This window comes from Suncus etruscus, chromosome 2 (assembly GCF_024139225.1).
Source record: "Suncus etruscus isolate mSunEtr1 chromosome 2, mSunEtr1.pri.cur, whole genome shotgun sequence".
Lineage (NCBI taxonomy): Eukaryota > Metazoa > Chordata > Mammalia > Eulipotyphla > Soricidae > Suncus > Suncus etruscus.
In genome coordinates this window covers 122,939,796-122,946,718 of record NC_064849.1, presented here as the reverse complement: position 1 = coordinate 122,946,718, position 6,923 = coordinate 122,939,796, and positions in this window count along the sequence as shown.

Here is a 6,923-nt window from a genome sequence, read left to right as displayed (position 1 = left end):
ACTTGCTTCATGTGCTTTTTTTTTTATTTTCCTATATTTTTTAGTCACACTGTGCACTCCCATTAGTGTTTAGGGGCCATGTGATGCCAGGGATTGAACCTCCTGCATGTAAGAATGTGCTAAGCCCGTTGCACTATCATTTTGGCCTAATTAGTCATGCAATTTCCCACAGCAATGAATGTCCATTAGTCCAAGAATAGACAAAAGCAGAGAAATGAGCAATTAAATTTCTCAGGATGCTTCTTTGGGCTGTGCTCTGGCCCCAAACCACATCTGCAGCAAACATCACCTTAGCTCTTTGCAACATCCATATACACACAAAATAAGCATAAAAACACGTGGAACTAAAAGCTTGTCTCTACCAAGCTTGGAGCACACCTTGTCACCTATGAAGTGCAAGAAAACAAAGGAGAGGCAGGAGTGATAGTGTAGCAGGTAGGCTGCTTACCTTGCATGCAACCAACCAGATCCTTGTATCCCATATGGTCTCCCTGCCTGCACTGACAAAAGTAATTACTGAGTGTAGAAGCAAGAGTAATCCCAGAGCATACTGGATGTGGCCCAAAAACCAAACAAACAAAAATCCAAAATATCAGTTCAAACATTTTGGACTAAAATGATAGTAGGGCATTTGCCTTGCACACAGTGGTTAGGGAATATGCCTTGCATAGGGCCAACTCGAGTTTGCATTCCATGTGCTCATCACTCCTAAATGCACTGCCAAAAGTAGTTCTTGAGTACAGAGACAGGGGTAAACCCCGAGCATCACACCTCAACCCTTTCCCAAATTTAATTTTTAATTACAAAATGGTAATTTTGTAAACAGAACAATTGTTTATATGGGAAACTTTAAAAACCTTTATTTTTTCTTTAGAAGAAGTGAATTGAATTGTATATAAAAATTTGGGGGTTGTGAGATAGGTCAAAAACTTTATGGGATAAAGAAAAAACTAATTTCATCATGTTCAATTTGTCATCTTCTCTTTCCTTCTCCCCACACCCCTGCCTTCACAACTCCATCTTTAATCTTACCAGGCTTTCCTTCAGTTAAGTATGCAGCAATATTGTTTCTGTACTTTAAAACATTTGAAGGGCTTTATTTATTTGTTTTTGTTTTTGTTTTTTGTTTTTTGTTTTTTTTTTGGCAGGGGGTGTGGAGCAGTGTATCTGGTGGTTGGTGCTCAGCGCTTACTACTAGCTCTGTGCTCAGAGATCACTCCTGGAAAGTTCTTAGGACTATAGGGAGTACTGGTGATCAAACCTGGGTCTGCCATGTGCAAGGCAAATGCACTGTTCACTTTACTATCTTTCTGGCCCTTGTTTTTCTAATTTCAAATGAACTGTTTAATAAATAAGACTTAAGGACAATGCCAAGATGGTCAGGCTGTGGCCACCAACTACACAAGTTATATGGTTTATGTGTGTGTTTGGGGGAGATGAATTATCTGAGAGTGATTGGAGACTACTCCTGACTCTGTACTCCCTGGCAGTGCCTGGGGGTTCATATTTAGTACCAGAATTGAATCTTGGTCTATTGCATGTAAAGAAGGACCTCAGCCTATTGAGCTCCCTGGCTCCCAGTAGTTGAGAAGAAACAGATCTTTGCATTTTGTGTGATCCTACATGATCCAGTTCTGGATTTCTGAATCCAGGCAGAAAGAGTTCAGCCAGAGAATGAGGAAGGGGATGACTTGAAATCAGAAGATAACCATAAATTACTTCCTTTTTCTACTAGTTTAATGGTTTTCAAGAAATATTATTTTTCTATTTAAGAAATATTAATATTAAAAAAAGAGTCATTTTTGATTTCCATAATGAGTGATGCATTAGCAATACGGGATATAGGTCAAGGAGCGTGACAACCTCCTTTGTACTGAAAGACGTAGAACTACTCGTGACTTCAGGACCAAACAGGCGCAAGACTACTAAGTAGTAGGCTAGTAGGCTAGATACAGAGGGGACCACATATTCTAGCAAACCTGGGGTTGAGGGAAGAGGATATGGGAAGTAGAACAAAAACGGAGATGTAGGGAGGACAATTTGGTGATGGGAATCCCCCCTGATTTTATGTAAATATGTACCTAAAATATTATTGTCAACAATATGTAAGCCACTCTGATCAAAATAAAAATTATATTAAAAAGATATATATGTTCAAATTGTAGAAATAATAAAATGGGTATGGCAAAAAAAACCCAAAAATAAAATGTTCTCTCCAAATTGATGTAGATGAAAAGCATATTTGTGATTATCTGCATCTAGCACTTGCCTGTACTCCAAAAAATACAAATTTTCAATTATTCAAGAATGAAACTATCATGTCAATGAAAGGATGATAAGCCTTTTCATGTTTGTTTGGAAGTTTACCAAGAATTTTTAACTGTTTCAGAAAAATGATGTGGAATTGATAATGCTGCTTCAGATTTTGTATTTTATTGCCAATATTAAAAGACATCAGGGTCAGACTGCAATGTGCAGTCACCCCTTGCTGATTTATAGCTGTTCATTTAACATATCTTTATAAACATTGTTCATATTAATTAAGACCTAAAATTTTCAAAAGGAACACAATAATTTGGGAGTAATAAGAGGCATTTTGAAGTATAAAGCAAAGTTAACGGGTGAACACAAAGCCATGACGAGGAAAGTGTTGAGGAGTTTTTTGCTGCTTAATGGATTCATCACAAACCCAGTCTTCAGACCTGTGCTATACCATCGATTAGGCACCAGTCTTCCTTCATGAGCATTGTATATTCTTGGCTCTTGTGAATGCTCCATGACTGTGCTTAAAATCTTTAATATATATTCTATATTACAGTTGTCATTTATTCTTGAGGAATTCACAGAACTTCAAAATGCACATTACTTCACAATTCCCCAAGCATGAAATAGCTAGACTGTCTCCCAGCATCTTTTCCTCTCCCTGCTCCTGTCTCTTGTTATATGCCACAATTTCCTTACTAGATACCCAAATTTCAAAGCACTAATATTTATGATAGTCATGATCCTGAAGCAACCCACGTATGCCACAATAGATGTGTGGAAAATTAAACTGTAGTATATATTCAAAAACTATTCAACTGCAAGAAAAGATTGAAGGACTGGGGAATAGGAAACTGTCAATATTGAGTGAAGTGTCAGGAAGTCAAAGATAAATACTGGAAATCTTACTCATAGAGCATAAAGAAAGTTGGGGGAGTTAGGCAATGTTCCATAGAAACAAATACTGAGATATGAACAGTGGGACCTGGAACTGAAGTGGGGATAGGAAAGGGATTGTGGGATAATGTTGGGCAGAAGGTTTTAATTCTGTGATGTAGGAAGATAGTGCAGTGCTCTAAAACTGGAAAATAGTAATTCTATGATGTCTTAATAAATAATGATATTTTAATTAAAATTACTCTAAAAACCATGTATCACATAGTTGATATAATTGATCATAATACATTTGTTTCCAGATAAGTGGGAGGAAATTATTAGAAAGGAAAGAAAGGAAAGAAAAGTAAAGAAAAGAAGGGGAAAATGAAGAAAAAAAAGCGCAACAACAAAAGAACCTGTGAAAATTATTGCATCCAAAGGTTTAGTAACATCTTGTTAGTTGACATTTCTGTTACTTCTTTTGTTTCTGAACATTAGGTGGCTTTAGATATGCATTGGCAAATTAATTGGTGCATTCCTGAAAAGATGACATTATTAAAAAATATATTGGAGTTTTCAAGTGGCCTTTAGTGTGGCTACTCAGTCCAGGAATTCAAAGCACTACTGCTGATACTGCAGCTTTTGTGCAGTGTGGTTTTGGCTGCCAAGGCTTCCAGAAGTACAAGCACGCAGGAAGATGTCCACACACTCACTCCAAAAAGTCCTGGTGATATCAGCTTGAATACTGGAGTTTTGTTCAGGTTGGTGTCTCTATAATAGAGTCATAGATGAATAGTGAAGTTGGGCCATTGTTGAAGCTGCAGTTGTGAGTGGTGGGTGCAACTCGCATGGCTTCAACAGGGCAGAGGCTTGGCTTGCCCTCTTCTCTCAAAATTACCATTTTCAGCTGTGTGGCTGGTATACCCATAATTTTTTCAGTTTTGTATATATCTCTGTTGAGAATAGAGTGTGCATATGAAGCTAGCACCTGATTTTTTTTTTTTTTTTTTTTTGTGGTTTTTGGGTCACACCCGGCAGTGCTCAGGGGTTACTCCTGGCTCCATGCTCAGAAATTGCTCCTGGCAGGCACGGGGGACCATATGGGACGCTGGGATTCGAACCGATGACCTCTTGCATGAAAGGCAAACGCCTTACCTCCATGCTATCTCTCCAGCCCCAGCACCTGATTTTTAAAAGTACCTTTTATTCACTTAAAAATAAATATTCCCTATTGCATCACTCATCTCAGAGGATGCACCCCTTAGAATCAGTTATTGATAAAGGAAAAGGATCCCATCACAGATTAAACCCTACTGGGATGGCTCAGTGGCAAAGCTCCTACCTTGCAAGTGTGAGGCCAAGCCCACAGATGCTAAATGCCACATAAAATTCTTGCACCATAAGAAAGGTGTACTCTCCAGAACATAATTTCCAAAGCTCTACCAATAATGTGTGCAGGCAGTGCATCTGGGACCCTTCAATGGACATTGAACCTAACTTGCAGGGGAACACCTCATAGTGGGTCCTAAGCAAACACCAACACCAGAAGAGGGACTTCTCAGCTACTGCAATAGCATTAACAAAAAAAAAGAGAGAGAGAGAAATTAAAAAAGAAACAACCAAAAAACTAGAGTGAGCTCCTGTCCTGAAGAAATAGCAACCAAACAATCAGAAAAAGGAAAGAAATATTAGTAAATGTTCTGGTTCATGGATATGCATATAAGACTCCTGGATTTTGTTTTTATTTGTTTGAGTTTGGGGCCACAGTGCTACCAGTGCTCAGGGCTTACTCTTGACTCTGCACTCAGGGATTACTCCTGGCAAGGAGAACAATTTTGGGTGCCAGGGATCAAACCTGGGTTAGCTGTGTGCAAGGCAAATAGCCTGCTCACTGTGCTATCTCACCAGCCCCAGGACTATTATCTTTGGCCCTTTAAAAAATAGAAATGAGCGTGGCTCCCTGTGTGTGACACCAGGCGGGGAAAATCCGCGAAAGTACACCGGCCCAGTGGGGCTCAGCTGTGAAAGACTGTGAGTGTGACCTGTCTATGTCTGTCTACTGTCCTCTTGCGTGAAACTCTTGCGAGTGGGGCAAAAAGAGTTCTTTCTAAGGAAAGAACTCCATTGCAACAAGAAGGAAAAATCACACTAAGAACGGCGCTATATCACAGAAGCAAACATTTCTCTCTGGACTGTCTTCTCTGTTGCATGCTCGGGCCTAAGATTTGACCCAGTGTGAGGCTTCATCCACGGAGGACTCCCCTCCCTTAGAGGCAAGTCAGCCCATCCAGAAAGGGAGGAGCCAGAGGAGTGTGCTGCCTACATCATATAGACAATGAATACCACTACAACACGTAGAAAAACCCACAATACAAGTGTGACAATGGGGAAACAACGCAGGCCAGCATCAGACATAGAGAATGAAGATGACAATTCTGAGGACCAGATAATGACTGAACAACTAATCAACCTCTCAGATAAGGACTTTAGACTAGCAATATGGAAGGTGCTCAACAGACTCCAAGAAACCATGGATCGAGTTGAACAGAACACTAATAAGAACCAAGAAAATATGAAGGCAGAAATGACAAAACTCCAAACTGAAATAACATGTCAACTAACAGGACTGAAAAAGTCAGTAAACGAAGTGAATGACAAAATGGATAAGCTCTGGGACAGGGTATCAGAAGCTGAGAATAGACTTGGTGCTGTGGAAGATGAGATACATAACAATTCCATACAGCAGGAGAGATTGGACAAAAAACTTAAAGCAAATGAGCAGACAATGGAAAGATTAGTCAAAGAATGGGAACAGACGAAAATAGAAGTCTATGATAAGATCAACAGAAACAACTTAAGAATCATTGGAGTCCCAGAGACCCAGGAAGAAAATTTCCAGGAAGAATCAATGGTCAAGAACATCATTAAAGAGAAACTTCCAGAGCTAAAGAATATATGTGATCAAATCCTGCATGCCCGAAGAGTACCAACCAAAAGAGACCCCAGAAAAACCACCCCAAGACACATCCTAGTCACAATGACAAATCCCACAGATAGAGACAGAATTCTGAAAACAGCAAGATCAAAAGGGGAAATCATGTTCAAGCAAGCTTCCCTGAGATTTACAGCAGACCTGTCACCAGAAACGCTCAATGCCAGAAAGCAGTGGTGGGATATTGTGACAAGACTGAATGAAATGAATGCTTCACCCAGAATACTATACCCAGCAAAACTCACTTTCCGGTTTGATGGAAGAATACATGGTTTCACAGACAAAAAACAGCTCAGAAACTTCACAGACACAAAACCAGTCTTAAGAGAAAAACTGAAAGACCTAATCTAAGACAAGACTACCCAAAAGACACACCAAATTTTGAAATAAAGATGGCGTTAAATCCCAGGACAATTCTTTCTCTCAACGTCAATGGACTAAATGCACCAGTTAAGAGACACAGAGTGGCTAAATGGATCAAAAAACTCAATCCAACCTTCTGCTGCCTACAAGAAACGCACCTGAATAGTCAGAACAAACATAGACTCAAAATAAAAGGCTGGAGAAAAGTTATCCAAGCAAACAACACCCATAAAAAAGCTGGAGTGGCCATACTAATATCAGATAATGCAAACTTTATACTCAGGAAGGTTGTAAGGGACAAAGACGGACATTTTATATTAATCAAGGGGTACGTAGAGCAGGAAGAATTCACTCTCCTAAACATATATGCACCGAATGAGGGGCCAGCAAAATATTTAATACAACTGTTGACAAATCTGAAAAATAATAT